Raw genomic sequence first — 24048 nt, forward strand, 5'->3', positions numbered from 1 at the left:
GAAAAAGTGCTCAACATCAGATAATTATCATGGAAACAGAAACCGTGAAATATCTCTTACCCATTAGAATGGCTGTTATCAAAAAGCCAAGAGATACCAAGTGTTGGTGAGGACGTGGAGAAAAGGGAAGGCTTGTGCCCTGTTGGTGATAATGCAGATAGTTGCAGTCACTACGGAAAACATTTATAGAGATTCTTTGGTAAATTAAAAATAGGACTGCCATATGATCCAGCAATTCCACTTCTGGGTGTTTGACCAAAGGACATGAAATCACTATCTTGAAGAGATATCTGCACCGACATGTTCACTGTAGCATTATTTACAGTAGCCAAGACATGGAAACAATCTTAAGTGTCCATTGATGGAAAAATGGATAAAGAAAACGTGATACACACACAATGGAATATTATTCAGCCATTAAAGAAGGAAGGCCTGCCATTTGCTGTAACATAGATGAAACTAGAGGGCATTCTGCTTAGTGAAATAAGTCAGAAAGAGAAAGACACTTAAGATCTCACTTATATGTGGAATCTAAAAAACCGAACTTGTAGAAACCGAGAGCAGATTGGTAGTTGCCAGTGGCAGGGGGTGGAGGGTGGAGGAAATGGTGAAGGTGGTCAAAGGGTACGAATTTCCAGTTATAAGATGTGTCAGTTTCTGGGAATGCCATATACAGTATGGTGAATAGAGTTAACAATACTATATTGTGTATTTGAAAGTTGCCTGACAGAGTGGATTTTAAAAGTCCTCACCACACACAGAAAATTTTAGCTATGTGAGGTGATTAACTAACCTTACTGTGGTCATCAGTTTGCAGTATATTCATATATAAAATCAATACATGGTACACCTTAAACTTACACAATGTCCTACGTCAATTATATCGCAATAAAGCTGGAAGAAATAAAGAAGCTTGTGGAAATACCTTTGATTAACTCAAGGGCAGAGGATGGAATGGAATCGGGGAACTTTTCTTTGTGTGGTTTTGCATTGTTTCACCAGTTACAGTGGAAAAAAAATGCTATTTTAAAAAATAAATTTCAAGCAGATATTCCACTCGAGTGCTCCAGAGCATATTACCCTCCGGCTACTTTTTATTTTTAACAACCACAAGGTACACTTACTGAGCAAGCTATATCCACCCCCTCCTACTACAGATCATAGAAAGACCAAGATTGTTAAGCAGTACAATGCAATTTTTATTTTCCCAGCGTAGGAGTGACATTAATAGAACAATAACCAAGGTAAAGTATTAATATTCTAAAACCAAATTTGTCTTTTTATAAGACATATTCCAACATTTAACTGAGTTAACTTACTCATTTACCTGAGAATATATATTACAAATTATTTCTATTAAAGGATACTGGATGAGGTTATGGTGATCCAGTTTAAATGTTTAAATGTCTGTGAATACTTCTCTGAGTTGGGGCCGGAGAAGGGTAGCTGTTATTATTTTGTGTTTTGCATTTGATTACATCAGTGTTTCCTAACCCTTATTTCACACAACCCCTCACCCAAGAAGCCTTTTCCGTCATTTTTTTCCCATAACTGCCCCCAACCATGAAATTTTAATGCCACAGGTAGACTGCATATCTGTTTATGTGCTATATGTATATCTGTGTTTTATACATAAAAAGAGTAAGATTATTTCACTCTGCAAGAAAGAATTTCACCCACTTACAGGTAACGTTCCATGGAAAATGTATGGGTTACACTTAGTTCAGTTTTTTTTCCTCCAAGGATTGGACTAATGCTCCACGAAGTGGAACTTCAGGGATGTGATGTGTGTGTTACAGGAGACCCCAAACTGCTTGCTGAGGAGCCTCCCTTGGTGTAACCTTGAGCAGCACTAGGGAGCCCTTCTATGCAGACACATACCCATGCCAAGCTTCTCAGCTTTCATAACAAGATGTCACTCTTGCCCTCATTGGCTGAAGCCCATGGATGCTCATTTAACCAGCAATACAATGGTTGCTCTCCAAGTGCTGCTGGGGAGACAGCCCCAAGTCCACTTGCCTGAGGACTTACCAAAATCTATGTACTGAGGATAAAACCTATCAGTCCCTTACTCTAAAATCAGTCCCTCAATTAGATTAAACCTGCAAAGAATGTAGTTTTGCCAGCCCCTCATTTACCCATAGAGCTACTTACTTACGGTTACTGAACTCAAATTTACTATTAATGCCATCCGTCTGCACTGATGGCCATTTTAAGAGGCCACCCCAATTCCTTGTGGTGTTTTACTATCAGGATGTTCTGGAAGTCAGAGCTCATTATGTAAGATGACTCCTCTTTATGAGCATGGGAGCAAGATCTTAATTCTATGAATGGATAGATGTCTCTTGAGCAACACATTTGTTTTTCATGTACGTAATGAATCATACTGACTTCATGGTCTCTAACAAATATAACTAATGTTAGAAAAGAGATTTTTCTGTACTAGTCGAACTTCGGACTTTATCCTTTCACATTCTCTTTTTCAATCTTAAACCTCATTTCAATTTTAATTTGTTGTTAACTTACATTTTAAGATAATTTTATTGCTGAACAGAATACATATGGGAATGTGTACAGGTCGTACATATAAGCCCGAATAAACTTCACAAAACAAGTATACCTACATAGGCAGCATGCAAATGAAGAAACAGAACATCATGAGAAGCCCTCTTATGTCTCTTCTCAGTCACGACTCCAGTCCCCACAAGATTATCACCGTTTTGACTGCTAACACTATAGATTAATTTGGCCTGACTTTGAAATTTACATATAGGGAATTCTAGAGGATATATTGCTTGTGTCTGGGTATTCTCATTCAGTATTATGCCTGTGAGATTCGCTAATGTTGCACGTAGACATACTTTATGCTCACTGATGTGTAATATTCCATTTTATGAATACACTGATATTTAATTTTTTTTCTTATTATTAATGGACATTAGGTTCTTTTCAGCTTGCAGCTACGACAAATAGCTCTTGTGAATGACTTCTGGTGAACATATAATAGAGTTCTACAAACCATATATTTAAAGTGGGCCATATCTCTGCCCAGGTTCAGTTTTCTAAGATAGTCAAACCAAACCCACTGGCAGCGAGTGAACATTTTATTTGCTCCACCTCCTCACCAGCACTTATTATTTTGTTTTACTCACCCTGGTAGGTGCATAGCTGTATCTCATTATGGTTTAATTTGCATTTCTCTGATGACTAATGATGGTGAGCACCTTTTTATGGTTGCTGGATATCTGAATATTCTCTTTTGTAAATTTGGATCTTATTTTTATTGCCTAGTTTTTAAAAATGTTATCAATTTGAGTTTTATTTTTCTTACTGTACTTTATGCAGTTATAGAAAAAAATTATCATCTTTCTGAAACAAATTAGGGTATAAACAAACACAAATAAGTGAAAAACTAAAGTAGGTGCTAAATCCAAACTTAACCCTAAGCAAAGCATTTTGGGCATAAGACTTGATTATTTAGTACTAATAAACTATAGATGAGGTGTGAAGGGCTAAAATTCTGTGTTGTTAATAGTCCCGTTTTCATGCAGAAAGGACACAGCATGTCTGTCCTAGTCTTGATGTTAATCTCAATCCTCAGTGATCCTTTATCCTAACCTGGTTTTAGTTAGTCACTGAAGAACTTCATGAAACTTATTCTGAATAAGTTAAGAACTCTGGGAAATGTTCAGTCTCATAGGAGAGATACAGTGAGTAACAACATTCTTATGTCCAGCATACTGTGAAATTTTGTTGCGTAAATTACTATTCTTTTAAAAATACGTGTTCAAGGATAAATCAACAGCAGTTACCTATTTGGGTTAAAATGATAACTTTTTAAAAATATAATCTAAATTCTTTACTATAAATTAGTCCCAATGTGTAAGCATTGTCCTAAGTTATGGCTCACTGTTAGTTTGGATGCTTGGACAAATTACCCAATAATTGGTTAAAACACAGGCAAAGTAATTTAAGAAAGATTTAATTATTCCTGAGTGTATGGTGTCACAATTTGAAGTTTTTGCAGGTAAAAAGTAGCAAACGTTGTGAAGAAGAAAACTATTTTTTGATAACATATTTTGGGAAAATGAAGGAATCGCCATACATTTGTTTACACTTGTATGATAGGCTCATATAACATTTTATTTTGTAGCTCACTATAAAGCTAGCATCAAGCATATACACATTTACATTTTTCATGTGCTTGTCAGTAACCATACTTATGTTCACACATGCAGTTATATATGTTGATATGTAACTATATGTGTATGTATATGTATTATCATTACATTCTTTCTTATCTACTGAGTTTTTATTAATACTAATTTATTTCTCCTTAATCAATCTGATAAATTGTGTGAGCAATTTTGTAATTGTAATTTTGTCCGTAATTATAACATTTCTTAGTTTATAAAGGGGTCTAATACTCTCCATTGACAGAATTATGGCATAACCACACTACTGTGGCTATATACAAACATAACTCATGATACCATTTGGTCCCCTTCCCATAGAATGTTCCTTTAACATAGAAAGAATTAGACTCTTATAAATAATTTCTATGTAATATCCCAGTGTACGTCCATTTCACATTCTAAGAAACTTGAGGCAAAAGAAAGTTAGAAGTGGGGAGGTTAAAACAAACCATAGAATAGATGCTGTACATATAATTACGTGAGCAAGTCCACTTTGGTGCCTAAAATAGGTTTTGATGTGTTACACATTTAAAGTAATTTGCCTGTAATAGTTCACGTAGGCATATATATTCCTTGACGTTACATCGTTAAAAGCAGTGAGGAAAACTGGCGTGACCTGGGAGTCCAGTCTTGTGAGTTTTAGTCATGCTATGGGGTTTCCTCAAACTGGGGAGGAGTTGATTTTTATTTGTGATTAGACATACATCATGTGAACTACAGATCAGCGGAGGGTGGAGGCAGCCTCATGTGTGACTACCTGGCAAAGTCTTTTCTGCAGTCCCAGGAGTGGGGTGAATTAGGAAACCTCTGAACTCATCAGTGTGGGTTTCAACTCGAGAGACAAGATGGTAGGTTTTAAGAGTATTTTGAAAGATGAAAGGCAGTATCTTACCCTAAAAGTTAAGTCAGTGGCTCATATCACCTAGGACAAGAGAAGAAACCAAATATATTTATTGCTTAAAGCTTTAAAATACTCATTTCCTTATAGAGCACCTTATATTTTTCCTCTGTGTTCTTCACTTTAACCCCATGTCTGATATCCTCAAGTATTGGGCACACGTTACTTAAATGTTTGTTGAGTGAATAAAAGACTGTACAGTCCTTTCAAATCTATCTTTCAGTCTGCACCCCAGATTCACTTTCTCCACTGTTTGTAGGTTACAATGCAAAAAATATATGCAAATACTTTAATAATAAATTGTCATGTTTTCTCTGTTGAACAAATGTCTTTTACTTCCCTATGTATATTTTAAGCCTACTTTAACATTATTTCTATTAAGGTAATATATCTCATAGTTTTAAAAAAATGGTGTTCAAGTTCTTATAAACTAATACAGGTCTCCTTCTAAGACCCAGTCTCAATCCCCACAGGAAAACATTTGACTTTTTCAGTGGATTTTTATTGTACATACTCGCATGTTTCTACATGGTTTGCTTATCCTACTGTTTATTTGGCAATTTCACACATTGTTTATTGACTCTGTTACAATAGTTGAGAATTTAGTTGTTTTGCACACAGATATACCATCTCCCTATAGTACACCCTCCACATGCAGTTGTATCATAGTTTATGGTTACTCTCTTGTCAGTGTTTCCATTTTCTAATTATAATTACAATTTCACATCTGAATGAAATGCTATATTATCAGTATGTTTCCTTTCTCATAACCTTTTGTTTTTCCTAGAGTTATTAATATCCTTTTTTCCCCACCTTGTTAGCATACTTTGTACCTACTGTAAATTATTCATAAATGCTCCCAAATGATCTTTCAAACTGTAAGAGTCAAAATAGTCTAACTGCTTTAACAAACAATTAAAAAAAAGTCTCAGTGGCTTATTTCAGAGTAAGTTTGTTTCTTGCTCATGTCACAGTCCAATATGTGGCAGCTAGGGTTTCTACGCCACACAATCATTCAGAGCCACAAATTTCTTTCATATCGAGGCTGTAATTTATTCTAGGGTCTCAGAGCTCTTCACTGAGTCTTTGTGTCTGGATACTAATAAGGAAACAGGGAAAGCATAGAGAATCTCGGAGGTCATTTTATGGGAATGTTCTGGAAGTGATGTGCGTCACTACTGACCACATATCATTGGCTAGAACTCAGTTATATGCCTCCCTTCTGGCAAAGGGCTAAGGATTGAAATCTAGTGGGGTACTCAAGAAAAAGAGAACATGAACTTGGATGAGCACTTCCAGCCTCCACTACACAGACATTCTCAATAATTTTTCAAATGTGTGTGTACGTTAAATAATTTTTTTTTTTTTTTTTTTTTTTTTTTTTGTTGGAGACTTTTCTACTGCAGTCTTCCCTTTTGTTTCCCTCCAGGCCGATTGTTACCCACCTGTGTTGGGCCTCCATTTCCTGGGTTCCATCTCTACATCTTTTTTGATTTATAAGCTTGTTTGGGGATCCTCCCTTAAAAACAGTAAAGGAAGTACATTTTTGAATTCTTACATGTCTAAAAATATCTTTAATCACACTTGGCTGACATTTTGTCTGGCTATACAATTCTCATTTCAAAATAATTATATTTATAAAATGCAAAGGCATTTTAAAGAATTTTCATGGACCCATTATTGCTCTTGAGAAATCCAGTGCAATTTTTATTCCTTTCCTTTGTATGTGATCTGCTCTATGTTTCTAGAAGATGTTTTAGGTTCTCTTTATTCCTGGGCTTCTAATATATCAGAATGATATATTTTGGTGTGTTTAGATAATTAATTACTTAATTAAAAATTTATTCTCCTGAACTTTTCATCTTATAACCCACCTGTCAAATTTTTAAATTTTTGAGTGTATTTTCAATTACAAGAGGTTTTTTTTTTACTGTCTTGTATGTACATTTCTTTTTAATTCATTTTCTGTAGGAGCAAAATAAAAATGCATTTGTTCAGTTCATCTTGTTAAACCACAAATTACTCTAGTTTACTTTCTCCAGGAAATAAACCTCCAGTCTCCTGAAGGCTGAGTTGAGCAGATGGAGGAACTTATGGTTGGTTGCTTGCACGGCAGTGGGGAAGGGAACTTTGGGTCCAAGCATTCTGTATACAGACATCTAACCAGACCCTGGTGTTCACCCCACCAGCTGGCCTCCTTCCATGGTGGTATTTTTGTCTCCTGGGCCTGAGCTCCCCAAGTTATGTAGGGAGAACTGTCTTGCTTCTTACCCATAACCCTTTCTTGAGGCACGCAGTGTACAGACTCCTCCTCTTCTCAGCGTTACTGAGCCTCCGTCTGACTTAGGTTCTTCCAAACAATCCATTGCAGTTTCTTTTGTCTCTTGATGTCTCTTCTCCCTTTTAGTTGTCGTTACGATTTCATAACATTCAGAACATTAATTTATACTTGTGTCTGAGGAGTTCGGGGAAGGGGAGGTAAAACACGTGGTCAATTTACCGTTTCTAACGAGGAGTCTTCCATGTATATTTATGTGTCTGTTTACCTCAGTGCTGTATTTATTCAATGATAAACCTGTTTATCATTATCAAACAGAAATTGTCTACTTAATTTGTGCCACATAAACTCCAGACGCAGAAAGGCATTTAATGTTTGTTATGACACAAGATGCTGTCGCCTTGTTTTCACTGGCTCCCCAGGGTCTTTTATTCTGCTCTACTTCCGGTCAAAGTGGCCTTCATGAAGTGGCCAAGAATCATTTCGCTCATGTCGTCCCCCTGCCTTCTCCTTGGACCCCTCTTCACACTGGGAAGGAAAAGTTCCACCTCTCTTGAGTGGTTGGCAGTGTCACCAGGTAACACTCGTGCCTCTGAGCCTCGGAACCTGAAAGGCAGGACTTCAGTGGCAAGTGACTACAGAAAAGCTGTCCCTGCAAGTTAACCCCGTGAGGCCGCTGGCACACTTCCTTCCTTATCTGGGGAAGGGTGACGAGGAGAAGAGAAGATAAATGTGTGTTAGACTTCCTCACGACAGGCACTTTTTCCAGAAGCAGGAGGGAGGCAGCACGGTGTCCTGAGCGCGGTGAGCTCTGCCTTCCTGAGCAGCAGACCTGAGTTCTACATTCATGGACCTTCGTGATTCTGGGCACATTGTCGGGACTTACGCAACCTCAGTTTCTTCATTCTTAAAAATAGGGACAATAAAAATAATAGATGCCTTGCTTCTTTCAAAGCAGTGCTGTGAAAGTCAAATGAGATGATCTGGGGACAGGGCTTTATTAACGCTCCTGAACACGGGAAGTAATAGCTGTTAGGGTTAGTGGAAGTGAACACATGAACTAGGTGAAGAAGACAAATTGCCATTTTAGATCATGTGCAGAGAATCATTTTAAATTAATGTGCTACACAGTGGAAGAAAGTCGAAGTTGTTTATGCATTTCTTTTATCTCTCTCAGGGCCCATAGACACACAGTTGTTATATAGATACTGTTGATGGATGCAGAGTAGATTTACTATAAATATAAGATTCCCAGAATATGTGTTTTGAAAATCTACAACCTGAACCTATTATGCTTTTTCCTAGTAGATCAGAATAATTTTGATGAACCGGACCTTACTTTGGGAGAATGAAGTAGATACGTGCTCCATATACTTACAAAATAATAAGTCGAGCCCATGCACATATAGAGTTCACTGTGCTGGGCACTGTTCTCTGTACTTTGCTGGTATGAACTCATTTATTCACACTAACCCTATGAAGGAATTTTATCATCCCCATTTTCAAGATAAGAACACTGAGGCACAGAGAATGGAAATTTGTCTGTGTTTTCCTAATGGAATAGACAGATTTCTGTGAAACCAAATGTGTTCTCCAACATATATCTTTTCCAATGCTTTGCTATTGTTTGTTTGCATTTGGTTTTGGTTTTAGGCTCTTTTTTCTTCCCCTCCTCTTCCACAGCACTTCTCCAGGAGATAATGCCTAGCTGACAATGGCAGTGCCTCCCAGATTGTCTCTAGGGCACCCTGTCAGAACTGGGTCAAACAATGAAAATTTAAGCAATCACTTTGTTGTTTACCAACATGAATGCAAGCAACAGATTTGGAACTTTTTGATTTTCTTCACAGAGGGAAAAAATCAATTGCTGTTATATGTTCAACTTCGGATTTTCACCTGTGCCATCAGGCTGTATACCAGAGATGGCAGAGTCGTCTGAAATGTGACCGCAACAGGGCCAGCCAGGATCTTGGTTGTGGACGGATGAATTGAAAGTGTCTGGAGCAAGGTCTGCCACGTAGCAGGTACTTAATAAAGCTCAGCTCAGTGAATGTGTGTGCTCCTGACTCCTGACTTCATAGACAGGACTCCTACTTAACCGGCAGATCTCTGAAATGATTTTAGGAGGCAAAGATTAGGGTGGTTCACACTGATTAACGTATTCATATGAATAGATCCTAACTTTTAAAACACGGATTTCCATCCAGCCCCTTTTATTTCCTTTCTCTGCTCCCCAGTGCCAGTTCCTGGCTCGCTCTCTAGTTAATGAGACTCTCACCTCCCCACCCCTCCCGGGAGAGAATGCAGTGCATTGGAAGCACTTCTCACAGTGCCCTGGGCTCTCTGAATAAGAGAAAGCAAAGAGCACACGCGAAAATCAAGGACTCAAAATGAGCTGGCTGCCAGCTCTTGAAGAACTGAAGCCGGAGCCGAGCGCCTTTGAGTCAGCCCCAGGATCAGCCTGGGGTGAGCGCCGCACGCCCGCCCCGGGCCGGGAGACACGCCTTCTTCTCACACAAACCTCCCAGATCCCGGCGCCTCGGCGGGCCCGGGGGTGGTGCTACGAGTCGTGCCACTCGCAGTGCTCGCGGGCGGGCGCCGGGGACTGGCCGGCGTGGGCCCGATCCCGCGCCACAGGTTGCGAAAGCAGGAGCTGTCCCCAGGACGGTCGCCCTGGGAGGCCGAGCCCGGGTCGAGGCTGGTGGCGGAGCCCAGGAGGTCACGGGCTCGGGAAGGGGAAGGAAGCCCCAGAAACCTGACACCTCTCGCCCAGGGAACTTCGCAGGCTGGTGAGTTGGGGGAGCCGGGCTGTTGCTGCAGGAATGTGTCCCCACCCACCCGGGGCTGGCTCGGCTCCCGCGCGGGAAGGAAGTGAGCCGGGGGCGAGGGGCCGCGGCTCCGCGGAGATCCGGGTGCGGCGGGATGTGTGCGCGGGCGGCCGCAGGAAACCGGCTGGTTGTCTGTCTGTGCTTTGGTCCTTGCCTGTCAAACAGCTGGTCAGGGTCGAAAAAGAACCAGGCGCAGCATTGGCAGCTTCCTTCCATCTGCACCTCAAAAACAAGCAGATAACAATTCACCATCATCATAATGCGTTTAGAGTTTCACTTAAGGGGCAATCACTTAGTGAGGGAAGCCGGGCTATCTTGGCATGTCCTCACGTGAAACAGCCACAGAGAAATCGAAGGTGATTTGTGTCTTCCAGTGTTTTTACCCCGTTCCTTCTGAATTCTGCTCCGAGTGTTGCAGCGAGGAGGGTGCGTTCGCGTGTGTTGGTTCAAGTGGTCACAGTAAATTGGTTTCCCAGAGCCTCCCACCCAGAACAACGTTATCTAGTTATCTGAAAACTATTGAAGCCAGTGAAATGTCCCGGAGCAAAGCTAGAGGCTGTGTTCCTACAAAAAAGCGTAGTTTGGTTCAAGTCAGCACCCCTAGAACATAGTTAACTGCTTTTTATTTCAAGACCTAAAGTTAAGGGTATAAGATTCCAGGTGTTTCGGGAGTACATTATTAAATTAAGCCCAAGTGAATAACACATAGTTTTGGAGTTATTAGCAACAGAATTATTTAACATAATAATAGCTATGGATTTTTATTTAGTTCTGTTTCAAAGAAAAATGTTTACGGTTCTTAATATTTAGTTACACTCACACATCTTCAGTAATATAAATATATATATTTTTATATGCATGGTTATATAGTTCTGCATTTGAAAAGTTAACTTCAGCATTATAGCCTCAGGAATTTGTTTATTGAATTTTCAAGCTACTATTATAAAGTCCAAATTGTAGTATGAAGTAAGAGCCGTGCTTGCCTTGTGCAGTTCCCCCTAAATAGGTATTTTTCACAGCTTCCTACCATAATCCTCTACCTTGAGGAAATCAGTCCTTCTTGAAGGCAAGAGGGGATTCTTAGGGACGGCCAAAACAGGGTCATCTTGGCAGATCATTTAATGTTAATGAAGCTTTTCTGCTCAAGAACTGAGAGTGACCTCCCATAAAATGTTAACCATCTTTGCTTTCGAAAGGAGAACAAAACATTGCAGATGAAACTGGATAAGCCTGTTCTCAAAGATGCCAAGAAGGAATAAAGGGAATCTGTCAAGTGTAAGCAAACCACAACTCTTTCATAGGCCCTTTCGGGAACAGGAATATTTGACCCGATAGGGAAGGTATCCCTAATATAATTGATCTTCTCAGCTCCTTGACACACCAGCTTATACTAATATTCTCTACTGGTTTCTAAATTGCTTTTCATTTATTTAACTGTACTTCTGGAAAAGTGGAAATCATCCAAAGCCCCAGGTGGTGCAGAACAGAAACCTGCCCTTATCCCGCCCTCACCCTGGGACATTCCTGGTTAGTTTTTTGGTCTTTCGTATCAGGAAAGCATGAAATACAGACCAGCTATTCACATAAAGCTCAGCTCACAATTAATCCAGTTTCTTGAGTTGATTCATCAGGGTAGGTTAACCAATAGTTCAGCTCTTGAGCAACTAATTATAATGCTGAGCTGCAGGAAAACAATTACAGTAAAAACAGACGGGATAAACCAGATGTTTCTCATGAAGGGTATGTCAGTTTCTAGAGTTGGCGGCCAAAGAGGAATGATTTTTTCACTCATTATTAGGTGTAATATGGAGCTGACATTTATTATATGGAAGTAGGCAGTAGCAACACCACTAAGCATAATAAAAACCTGTTGTAAGCCCCATGAATGGAGTTGAGAGTAATTATTTAATGTACTTCATACCCTTTGCAGTCATTATTCATATTCTTTAAATATTAACCTTTTCTCATGGGCCTTCCTTAAATGAAGGAAACTTGTCTAGATTACCAGTCATGAGAATAAAATGCTGCTTAACACATAGCCAAAAAAAACCTTCAGTAAGTTGTCTTTTCTAACTAAACAATGACTGAATGTATTGAGAAAAAGAATTTAAGTTTCTTGTTCACTTATTCAACAAATGTTCATTAATAGCGTCAAGCCCTCTTCTGGACTCTGTCTGGATAGAAGTGGAAAAAACGGACAAAACCCCCGGATCCTACAGAGCTTGCCCTTTCCCGGGGAGATAGAGAGTAAGGAAGGTGAGCAGTTGGATCTGCACTCCATCAGAGATAAGTGCTAAGGGGAGAATGTGCATCCGAGGAGGCAGGCAGAAAGCAGTAGTGACACAGCCCAGGGAGTGTTGAAATTTTAGATCGGATGCCCAGGGAAAGTCTTACTGAGAAGATGACATTTGAATGTGGATCTGAAGGCAGCCAGGGAGTGAGCCGTGTGGTTATGGGGAGGAAGAGCTTTCCAGACTGAAAGAACAACAAGCAGGGTTTTGCCTGGTATTGTCCAGGAACAGCAAAGAAGCCTGCCTGGACACCTGGAGCCGAGGGAGGGATGGGGTGACCTGAAAGGGGGTGGGGCGATAATGGGGCCAGCTCACTAAGGGCTTTGAAAATCCTAGTAAATGTGTCGGCTTTTGATTTTCATTCTGCATGAAAGGAGACGACACTATGATTTAGATACTATCTGTTGAAAATTCATTCAGCAAATACTGATCACCCTACAAACCTTGGTATTCTTCCAAGCCTACGGGTAATAGACGTTACCATCGTGGGAACTGCATTTTAGCTTGGGGAGATGGACACCTAAGTTAACCATTATACAAAATTCAGTGCTAGTTAAAATGTTTTAAAGTATGAAATAATTACAGAGTGACCTGGGCAGGGAAGTGGGACTCTGTGATTCAGTGGTCAGGAAAAGCCTCAGAGGAGGCCGTCTTCTTAAAAGATCGCCCTGGCCTCCTGGAGGAGAATGCATTGTATGGCATGCGGAGTAGAAGAGAGGTCATTAAGAGGCTATGCCAGTAGACCAGAGATGACAGTGATGTCGATCAGGGTTGCAGTAGTGGTCCTGGAGAGAAGTAGAGAAATTTAGGATGTATTTCAAGACAGAGCTGACAGGACTTGCTGATCAATTAGATAAGGGATGGGGATATAGAAGCGAAAGAACCAAAATGATCACCAGGTTTTAGACTGAAGAGACTAGGTAGATGGTGAAGCTCTTCCTAAGATGGATAAAGCCAGGAGAAACACAGTTTTGAAAGGGAAGTGAAGAATTTGTTTTAAGATCTATGATGTATTCTTAGGCATCCAAATGGGAATGTCAGATTGGGCTTTTGGATATAAGAAGAATCTAGAGCACTTGGAAGAGGTCATAACTGAATTTTTTTTTTTTTAATTTGGGAATCAAGAGTCTGTGGATGCTATTTAGAGACATGGTTTTGAGGACATCACTTAGACTTTAGAGAGAGAAAGAAGTAGAGCCCCAAGGTCCAAGCTCTGGCTTATTCTAACATCGAGGGATCTTGTGTAGAAGGAGCCAGTAAAAAGAACCCCCGGCCCCCGAGAGTGTCGTCATGGAACCCAGGCCAGGAAGTGTTTCAGAAAGAAGGGAGTGGTCAGTTGTGTCGGGTGCTGCTAAGGTGAAGAGTGAGGTGAGGACCGGGACATGAGGATTGCACGTGGCAATTTGGAATCATGGGCAACTTTGATAGAAAACAGAGTTCTTAGAAATAGGAATTCATAAAAACTTTAAAAAATTCTGAAAATAGCATTTCACATAGTCTCCAAAGAGAGATCACTAGAGAAATTCATGAAGCTACATAGATGCTCTAATAAAATCAGTTTTTGAAAATGGCTTGCAGAACAGATGAACAAAGGGTCACATGATTAGAAATACTCGCAAAGGTATTGAATGAGCTGTACTTATGAGAAAGAGTAAAACCTAGAGTGGGCTGACGCCTGGGGAAAATGCTGAGGAGGGCCAAAGCTTCTTTTAGTGTTGTTTAGAACAAAGCACTGAATGAAGTTGGTGGATGTGAGGGAAAGTGGAATTCTATATTTCTTTCATCTTCTTTATACATAAAATAGTGTTCAAAATGGGAAGGCTTAGACAGCAATAAAAAAATTATAATCAAAGAAATTTGAGAAGTTACTGTGACTGCAAATAACTTCTTTAGATGGGAAAGAATCAAGGTGGGCTTGGTCAGGAAGACCTACCTGAGGAAATAGTGTTTCAGTTGACACTCGAAGGATGTCTGGGAGTCAGTCAGGTGGACAGTTGGGAGAGAACCATCCAGACAGAGTAAAAGCATCTGCTGAGTTCCTGAGAAAGAGCTTGGTGCACTCAGTGAGCTGACGGAAGAGTTTAGAGGGTGGAATGCAGGAACTGGAGAGGCGCACAAGGTGAGGCTGGAGGGACCACTTGGGAAGTCATTACAAAGACTGGATAAGGTCAGAGAAGACTGAGATGTCCACTCCGCGACTTATTTGTGGTAGAGACAGTCTGTACAGGGAAGTTGAACTAAATGACCTTCAACCTCTCTTCCAAAACTATGATCCTAAAAATACAAGAAAGAACACAATTTCCTTGGTATTTAATAGATATTCTAGGTCACAAACTTAAGAGATAATAGTACAAGTTAACTTAATGCAGTTTTAAAAAAAATAACAAAACATCAAAGTAAAGTAGGTTAATAGCTGCCATATAAACCGAATGTTTAATATCCAGAAATGCAAGAACAACTTTTTTTTTTTAGTAGGTAAAATTATATTCAAGGATATCAAGACTCCTCCACATAATCTGGGGAATAACTTCAGAGAGGGCAGCTATATGTATCACAAATTGGTGGGATTTAAATCACACCGTCCTGAAGCCCATCATTAATCAGACGCTGCTTGTGCTAGGGACTGTAGCCGTGGGCATGGCACTGAGTCCTGAAGACGTGATTTTCTCCGGTGTAAAATGAAAGGAATAGGTTGATTATTTTAATATCCCTGTTGTCTAGCTCTAGACCTGGGTAGCTTGCAACTCTTGCTTTGTGTTTAGTTCCTTACCTTCCTTTTTCCCTTTGTTTCTTTCCTCTCTTCCACTTACATATCTATTTACCTATTTAGATAGACAGGTAGATAGATGGATAGATATTTGTAGATACAGATGTATGTCTGTGTGTAAGTATACACAAACACGCATAGGCAGAAAAATAAAAAAGAGAAATATACAAGCCATATAAAAGAGAAGATAATTTCATTTTAAGAGGCTTAGGGGAAAAAAATACAATGTTTTACTTTAGTTTTTTTTTTTTTTTTTTTCTGTAGCCCATATGTGTATTTTCCATTTAGCTCAGGTCAACCTGATCTGTTTTCTTGTCACTTCTCTCCTTAACTTGCTCAGAGAAGTGAAACTGTACATTAAATCTGACCTGAGGGAGACACCGGAACAAAAATAATTAGGAAAGGCAAACTTGATTTGTATGATATTTGTCCTGTCTAACTTAGCCAAGGTCCTCGGAGCCGGAGAAGTTCACTAAAAGAGTTACTCAGTTCTCATGGACTATTGTTTAAAATAGACTATTTTCATAAACAAAATGTACTGTTGATAAATGTTTCTAGATATGCCAAAATATTAAAAAAGAAATATAGAACGAAACTAGATTTTCCAAAGAGGGAACAAAAAAGCAGGCATCTCTTAGTGCTTGAAAAAATGTATATCCTTATCTTGACCCAAGGTGCCTCCTTGGGCTGACTTAGGCCTCGGGTTTTCTGAGATTTTCTTCCCAATACTGGGAAGCACAGAAGAAATGCACCCCATTTGCTAATTTCTTAATTTCTTGTGTGAACTGAATTTGTGGAAACCATTCTGCCCCTATCCCTCCCTCGTTCAGTCTTTGATCTTAATCATTCCAATGCCTGTTGGCAGTACCTGTTATCAGATGCTCCCTCTCAAGGTTTGGAGGCAAAGTTTTCTAGTAGAAACAATATAGGAACCAAACACTGCAGAATATGTCTTGGGGGAAAAAAATCACTTCAGTGAAAATATTCTGGTATTTACAAACTGAGGGTTAAAAACATATTGAAATGGTTTAAATAAATAGGATATGATATGAAAAGGCCTATTTTTAATCTTCAGCTAGAAATGGGATGCTAAGAAGTCGTGGTATATCATGTGAATAACTGATGCCCAATATTAATTTAAGAACAAATTGGCTGCTATTCTCTTTTACTCAGTACCTTTGTTCTAGCTCTGCTGTGATTGAATTTATGATGCTTTTAACCTCAAGCTCTGCTTACCAAAGCCTAAAAAATATAATCTCGATATTCTAAAAGAATTAAAGAATAATCATTTAGTAATGATTACTTTTGAAATTCCCGACAGTATGTAAAATATCATTAAGTGATTGACTTATAAACATGTATCTGGTGATTGACCATGTTTAAGGCAAGTTGTTCTCTCTTTCCCATCTCCTCTTCCCCCTCTCCCTCCATCCCCCTCCCCATGTTAATACTCTTTCCAGTTCATTGTCTGAAAAAGTTTGGGAAATATTTTATTGCATCTAAGAACATTCTTTATACAGCCATCTGACTGCCTCTCACTCTCCATCACAGTTATTTCTGATTGTCATATAATCAGCAGGGGACCATTCTACACGCCTGCCTGTCCAGTTGCGGTGTTGTCTCTGTTCCTTCTGCACTCAGGTGTTTAAAGTCTTTTTGTTACAAATGCATCATTTCAGACATCTAGTTCTGAACAAATGTGTTTTTCCATAAAAACTTGTTGTAATATGCCAGTAGCCCAGTTTTTTTGTGTGTGTTTTGATTATTATAGATGGAGAAGGAAAAATTCTAAACAACATTTTAATGACTCAACTATGAGCTAGACACATAATCCATGTCTACAAATATCCCAGTCAAGATTTCTAATTAAAACCATGTTGACTTTAGTCCTTTAGTTCTCCAGCATTTGTTACTTACATTATTTACTAAGCTCTTATCCAACTGTGACTCTTCTAGATTATCTCTTTCTGTAAATTCATCAATATTTCATAGTCTCTTGGGAAATATCCATTGTTTTTTCTTCTTGTTTGAGGTTTGAATATAGGTAAGCTAATATTATGGACACACATCTCTTGTTTTTGGCACTCCCACTTGTGTGGGAGTATAATAATAAATATGAAGAAAAACAAATATTACTGCAAAAAACTCGTTCTGTAACTTATGATGAACATTGTGGATCACTGTAAATTATGAAATGGTAGTCAAGGGTAAAAATTTGCATTGATGTAAACATTACAAACCTTTGATTAAAGACTGACAACAAACACCATCATTTTCAGCTTTGAAATATCATCACCAGAAGAATGCATTCATTGAATGCACCAGTTTTCAAGTCTAGGCTATTATGGAAGAAAATCAAAAGTTTGATAATTTTCATTTTACTGGGTACACTTATAAAAATTCTACTTTCTCTTAGAACTGCTTCCTGTTTGAAATAATTTTTTGCATGTAACTTGTTGAGATCTCAAGACATTCATACTGTCTATATGCCAAGATAGAAAAGAGATGAGAGAAGGTTAAACATTTTTCCCGTTCTAGCCATAATCTTTGAGTCTAGTTTCTTTTAAAGATTGCCAAAATTGGCCCAAGGAGCAATTTAAAGGCAAAATTGAACTGAGTGACTCAAGCAACAGCGAGGTCTTCCCCAAACCACAGAGTCCCAAAGAAAAGGGAATATATAGGCAGAAGTAAAAGTTTCTATCTATTTAGGGCCATTCTCTTGGCCTGATGTATTATCCAGCACCCCCAGATACTGGGAGCATTTATCAAATCCACTACTAATTAAGAAAAGTCCAAGAAGACTAGATATAGAATAATATATTTTTGTTTGTTTGTTTGCAGCAAATATCACTTAATTCCAAAGCCTTTAAAAGTATTCCTGTTTAACTGACCTGGAGTTAGTTGATATTAGAATTAAAGAGAATGAGTATTTTTATAATATCCATTCCAGTGGTGGGTTTCCAAAAATACATTTATGCTATAGCAATGGTGTCTATAAGTAAATTCATAGCATTCTTAACAATGGTTGGTTTTACTATGAAGTTTTATTAAGGAAGAAACAAAAGATGCTTTTTTGCAGACTTTTTGTAGACATGATATATCTTCAGATTCTCCTATGTAACTGAAAATAATGAAGCTTTTTATAAGGCCACATATTCCCTATTGCCTCTAAACTCCTGTGTGGGCAAGTAATTTTATCATGGAGGAAAGATAGTCTCCATGAATCTTTTTTCTTTGACATTTATTGAAGTTAGAGCAAAGAACTTTCTTTTTAGTAAAAAGTCATGGGTAAAATTGATCTTTCTTAGAAATTTATCTCAAAGCTGACTTTTATCTCTTTTGATAATTTTCTACAGTGGTTAGTACCAATTTGTTGCTCCCACACTGGGAAACCAATGACTTATTGACTAATCTTTCTGATGAATTAATTTCTGATGATTTAAAGTAGCCATGACTGAAAACAGCTAATGAATCACTCTTCCTGGTAAACGTTTGCTTTGTTGTTACAAAAATCCAAAGGCACCCCCAGTGTTAGAGGTTCTAGGTTTAAGAATGGAGTTGTAGGGGAAGAGTTTAGGGCCAAAAGAACTTTTATCAGTAAAAGCTAATGTGGATGGTGACTCGCTGACCAAGAATTTCTGAAGCAGAAACCATTTAAAACCTTCCATTACTACCAGAGCAGACTGTAGGTTAAAAAGATACTCAAATTCCTTGTTCTGAAAATATGGTCCATTTGTACAAAGGATGTCCTTTCTCTAGAGTCTGTTAAGTCCATCCTCAGGGAATTGTTCTTTTCATAGAGTTTGAGACCTGATCACCAAAACTGTTCAAAACACTTAAGTCTGTATCCTTGACAGTAAGTTCTTGGTTTCCTGTCTCGTGGGTGAACATTACAATTATATGTAAATAAACTCAGTTGATAAACTGGCAGACACTGTGGTTAGTCTGAAGATTAAAGTAATAGTAGCCACCTGAGTATTTTTCCATCAGGAATGGTGCCATTTTTCTTAGCTAACCTCAGGCAACTGATAATGTAAGAGGTGGGGTCATAAAAAACTATAGTGTCTCTAAAGAGGTCTTGGTCCACAATTGCAAACTAAATAGTTAACCTTACAGGTAGCAAAAGATCCCTTGGTTGTTTACATCTTGGTAATTTTAGAGAAATCCCCAACGCCAAGACATGCATATACTGTTCAACTCAATTTCCAGCCTGCTAGCCTAGAAAAACAAGACTATTACATGGAATAAAATGGTTCAAAATTGATGTTTTCAACAATTCATAGGAATCACAAAGAGATAACAGTTTGATTTTCCTTAGAGACAAATACATATTATCGATTATAGTAAGCAAAATGGAGTCCAGCATTTGCCACATAAACATATTTGGAAGCATTGTCAACAAGGTAGGTCATATGTCCAATTGCAGAGGCCACTATTTAAGATATAACCCTAAAGTAAAATTAACTAGTTCATCATGGGAAAGTTCAGTCCTGGTTTTCTGTCTGTGCTTGGCTTATTTCCAAACAATAATTAATTTTAAGTCAGTGAAATTTAGAAAACTGACATGGAAATGATTGACCTACTTGTTTGTAAGAAGTAATGTGTAAGCAGTTTCTTACTATTTCGTTATATGGAAAACCTAGGCCAGATAGCTACTGAAATTTTTAGAGATATTTTGTAGATTTTTTCCTTGCATTTTTCTTTGCATATGCAATATTTGCATGGGTTTTTCTTTCTTTTTCTTTAGAACACATAGACAAATTCACTGAAATAACTTTCAGTCTCTTTTTAAGGATTTGAGGTTTTTGAACTAGTTCTCAGAGAATTCTGTAAAGCTTTGTGTGTGAAAGAAAATTTTTATAGATATTTTCAAATTATTTTTCAGCATAACAGTTTATCAGGACATTATCAAGTCCATCAAAGCTTACGTGATAATATCAAGAAAGACAAAAAACCCATTGAGAAAATATCAACAGAATACCTAGAATTCCTCTTTTCCTGTGGGTCAGGGCAGAATTCAAAACACCCCATTGCCATTAGGTTTTGTCTGTCTCTACTTTTAAGAGCAAAATGCCTATTTAAAAATATTCTTAGTTTGGAGGGCTGCTTAAACTAAACATTTCACCCTAGATTTGTCAGTTTCAGGCAAAAATATCTTAAATTCATGCATTGGTATTATTTTATAATGAGCTGAAACTCAAACCCTCCATAAAGTCAATCACCGTCCTTCACAGTTTCTTGCACCATTGTCACCAGGCATTGTGTCAGAGAGTACTGCAACCTGGCTAGAGTTTGCTTAAACTTTTTCTGGTGACTGAGGCTCAGGAAGGCACTAAAATAAATTAGCACCATGTACCACTGATACTTATTAAAGTTTGTGGCAATAGTGTACCTGTAACTTTAGATTTTCAGTAAAATTCATCTTCTTGTTTTAGCAGTGGTAAACTACCCTGTATTAAGAAGATGCTTCTGACAGGAGAACTTGCCTTTGTGGTTTTAAAAATAGCATCAGGGATGTATTTACACTTCTGTCTCCTGTTTCCTCTCCTGATTCCCCAGGGAAAAGGGATGCTATTAAACGCATTAACCAACTGGCGTGGCACCTGCTGACCAATCAGAATAGCAGGAGCATTTAAGTCACACTGGTAGGCACCTGCTGTGTATCAGCTGGGTCAGGGGACCAATGTCAAACTATCATAAAATAAAGCAGAGCAAACTGGCTTATTTGGAAATTGGGTGCATTCAAACTTTTAGCTCAGTCTCCTTGATTCTGATGCTTTAAAATATCATATGGCAACAAGATGATTATTTTTATCCTTCTGAAATATAAAATGTTAATGATGAAATCTCCTTTGAAAGATTTCCTCAAATTCTATAAAATTTGGCTGAACTAGAGCTATACATTTTTCTCCCGTTTCAGATAATCAGGATTAAAATAATTTTAAAAAACCACAAATATTAGAGCAACCATCCCTCATAGGCTGGAATCTGTATGCCACTCACTCATCCGAACAGATTTAGGACTACAGTCCAAATGAAGGACAGGAAGTAGACGTGGCCCAGAACTAGAAAAGCCCTTTTGTTGCCCAGAGATGGCTTCAGCGAGCAGAGGAGGAGTATCACAGTGATCAGGGTGGGGTCTGAAATAACAAGGGCGTGACCTCAAGAGCCAAGTCGAGGGCGTGAGTAAAGCCCAGTGTACAATTAGGGGTTTACCTATGTATCAGTGTCTACAGGAAACAACTTTGTGGAAAAAGATGTTGAATTACCCATCAAACCATGACAAATAGCTATGAGTTAAAATATCTGCAGAGCCCTGTGGTGCTAATAATTCCAGTAATTTTCACGGAGTGGAAGATCCAAGAGGGTTAATTAGTGTTGGCGATGAGCCAAATACAGGTGGAAAATCAGACCAAATTTTCACTTCGTGAGCTAATCAACTTTAATTCAGAGCTACGTCTTACATAGTTGATCCCCAAAGAACTCACTGTGTGCAACATCCAAACTGAGTAGACTGATCTCCTTTCCTACTGGTCCTACAAAATTCACATGACTCTTTCCCAATCTGCCTTTCTGCCCGCTTTCGCCTGTGTGTGTCTTTGTGTTGGTGTCACTGTGAAAACGAAGTTATGGGGGAGGGGAGTGGCTGCTCCAGGTTTAGTGCTATTTTTCATCATCAACACTGGAAAGAGGAGTCTCCCTTCAGAATCTGATGTTACCACTTTTACTAACAATTTGGCCAAAATTGACTAATTATGTATTAGGCTCCTTTTCCCTCAGACGTATTAGCATTGCAATACTTGGTCAAATAGCCTCGTATATTTTTCTGAGTTTAGAGTGGGAATCTACCGGGGAAGAAACAAAGTTCCTCTGAATTCCCCTAGTTAGGCAATAGTGGATATAATAAAAGGGTCACCGACATAGGAAAAAAAGTAAAATTGTGAAGTAGGTTGGTGCAATCTCTTTTTTAGCCTCATCTTGTGTCTCCTCTCCTTTTCCCAGGACTCGAGTCCCTTGTGGGACTCCTGGTTGCTTGTAGGATCTGCTGGTCTTGTCTTTCCTCTGTCCTTCTCACATTTCCACAAGGTTATCAAAAAAGGACCCGTCCCAGGTTCTGTTTCCTGAAGACCCTCCTTTCTACTCCATCATTTAATATTCTGATTGTTGCCAATGCGCTAATTGGCCAAAATATAATACAGTATTAATTTGGGGAAAACACCCAGTCCATGCTCACAATTCACTGCGTGTGTATTTGTGAACGTGTCTACTGGCTGAAATTGATTTGCCACCGGAAATCAACACTCCTGGAGCTTTTGCAGGCATTCACAGATGGGTATGCAGTGGGGAAGATTTTGTGCAAGTTCCTGGCTGAGGTCAATCACGGTGAAACCCTCCCTTCTGGTTTTGGTTCTCATACAGTAAACAAGTGTCCTTTTCAAAGTTTACTTAGTGCCACATTTTTCTCATTTTTGCACCTTTAGGTGGTAGTTTTTCCATTTAAAAGGGCTCTCAAGCATATTGCTGAAGTGCTGTCTGAGGTTTCCTAGGCTCTGCAAGGCTGTGGTATGTCTTACGGAGAACATCCGTGCGGTAGATCAACTTCTTTCAGGCCTGAGTTAGTTACGGCACACTTAGCTGTGAGTTCCGTGTCATTGAATCAATAAGATATATATTAAATAAGGTGTCTTTAAACAGAAACACACATAAAACAAGGTTATATATTGATCACTTGGTGAAAATACTGCGACTTAGAGGCTGCCAGGAACCTCACCCTGTATTTTCCCTGGAAGTAGTTCTGCAGTGTTTGCTGATTCAGTGTTGGCAGTAACTTCACAGAATAAAACTACCATGAATGACAAGATCGACTGTATTTACTTCCTCCTTGAAACGGTTTGCAGTTGTTTAGCATTAGAGATAAAAATGCAGTCAAGTAGCTAAAGGAAGAATGAAAAACAAGCAAACACTGAGTCATGTAGTTCAGAATTAAGAGGTAAAGTAGTTTAAACAAGAGAAGCTTTGATGCTTATTACATTTGAGCAAAAAACTGACCTCTGATCTTCCAGGCAGAAAAGATACTGACTACCTTAGCTTTTCTTATCAGATTAAGGAAAGTTTATCAGTTTGTTGGGAGAGACTTCTTTCTCTGTTATTACATTCTCAGAGTTACTTTATGGCACAAAGTACAGAAAGATAATGTTTCTAATGGTAGTTTTATAAATGATGTAGAAAAGGACCTTATGTGATTCTTTTATATTGATAGCGAAGCCCAAGGCGCAAATACCATTTCGTTGTTCTGTGAAGGATTTCCACAGGGATCTGAAGTTCTGTATTTTGCTGAGATGCTGACATGAAGTGCAGGACTATCATGTGCGTTACTACGCTGACATTTACATTCCAAAGAGCTTCGGATGAAATGATTGTAATGATGGAGTTACCCAGTTCTCTGGTGAACTGGAGGAGGCGCTATGTTTTGAGCAGGCTGCTGTTTTGATGCCTCTCATCACTGTAAAAAGAGAACACCTGCATTTGTACAGTAGCAATAGGAATCAACCTGGGGAGGGCAGAAGAATGAGGAAGGCTGTGACCTCCAGCTCATGCCAGGCAGCTCCCGTTAAGAACGTGATGTCAGACAGAAACATCATGTTGATTATCAGGATAGACATCACTGAAAATGCCCCCTCTGAGCCTTGACTCTGTTAAACAGCCAGGCTTGTTTTTATTTACTAATTAATCCTACCACTCGTGCTCAGACTTCTCTGATACAAGATTTGGAGAAAGGTATAACATATA

The 24048-nt window shown here is 38.8% G+C and overlaps 1 protein-coding gene across 4 annotated transcripts in view; it reads left to right on the forward strand.

Annotated features, from left to right (window-relative positions):
* The window catches only part of RAB27B (RAB27B, member RAS oncogene family), a 137737-nt gene that overhangs the window by 71522 nt on the left and 42167 nt on the right, over positions 1 to 24048 (forward strand). The window contains exon 1 of one of the 4 annotated variants that reach the window (XM_010997193.3): positions 9899 to 10161. The exons of the other annotated variants lie outside the window; for them this stretch is intronic. The gene's annotated coding sequence lies outside the window, so the exon portion shown is untranslated. Of the gene's footprint in view, positions 1 to 9898; positions 10162 to 24048 lie in introns of those variants that run through there. 4 annotated transcript variants of the gene reach the window in all.

This window comes from Camelus dromedarius, chromosome 28 (assembly GCF_036321535.1).
Source record: "Camelus dromedarius isolate mCamDro1 chromosome 28, mCamDro1.pat, whole genome shotgun sequence".
NCBI classification, from domain to species: Eukaryota; Metazoa; Chordata; class Mammalia; order Artiodactyla; family Camelidae; genus Camelus; species Camelus dromedarius.